Below are 723 nucleotides of genomic sequence, written 5' to 3' on the forward strand. Positions count from 1 at the left end.
TATATATATGCATACTCGCAGAAACACACATACGTAAACATGCGCACGCACACACACACGTATGTATGTATATGTATATTATTATATGTACACAAATATACATACAGAGAAATATGTGTGCATAAGTATCCGTGTGGGTTTGCCAATCCCTAAGCATGTATATATATATATATATACGGGCACATGTGCGTGTGTGTGCGTGTATATATGCGTTTGGGTTGGATATCCAAATGGGAAAAGTACTCAATACATGACTTAGAGTATAATTATTCGTTCGAAATAGAGGATTCACTCTGTCGATACTTCGAGTTTAACCCCTTTCGTGGGAGTCCTCTAACCAGAAATATACTCCACCTACTCTCACTATTTCCTTTCTCTCTTCATCACCCCCTGTGCACGGGCACACACACACACGCACGCATGCACACCTATAAACACATGTATAAATACGCAAGCAAACGTATACATCATCCACGTATAATAATCCTTTCTACTGCTTACCGGAATTTCGTCTACCGTTACGTTCTGGGTTCAAGTTGCGCCGAGGTCAACTTTGCTTTCATCCTTTCGGGGTCGATTAAATAAGTACCAGTTTCGTACTGGGGTCGATGTAATCGATTTAATCCATTTGTGTGTTCCCTCTATGTTTATTGCCTGTGGGCAATAAAGAAATATATATATATATATATATATATATGTGTGTGTGTGTGTGTGTGTGTGTGT

This window comes from Octopus bimaculoides, chromosome 2, assembly GCF_001194135.2.
Source record: "Octopus bimaculoides isolate UCB-OBI-ISO-001 chromosome 2, ASM119413v2, whole genome shotgun sequence".
Classification (NCBI taxonomy): domain Eukaryota; kingdom Metazoa; phylum Mollusca; class Cephalopoda; order Octopoda; family Octopodidae; genus Octopus; species Octopus bimaculoides.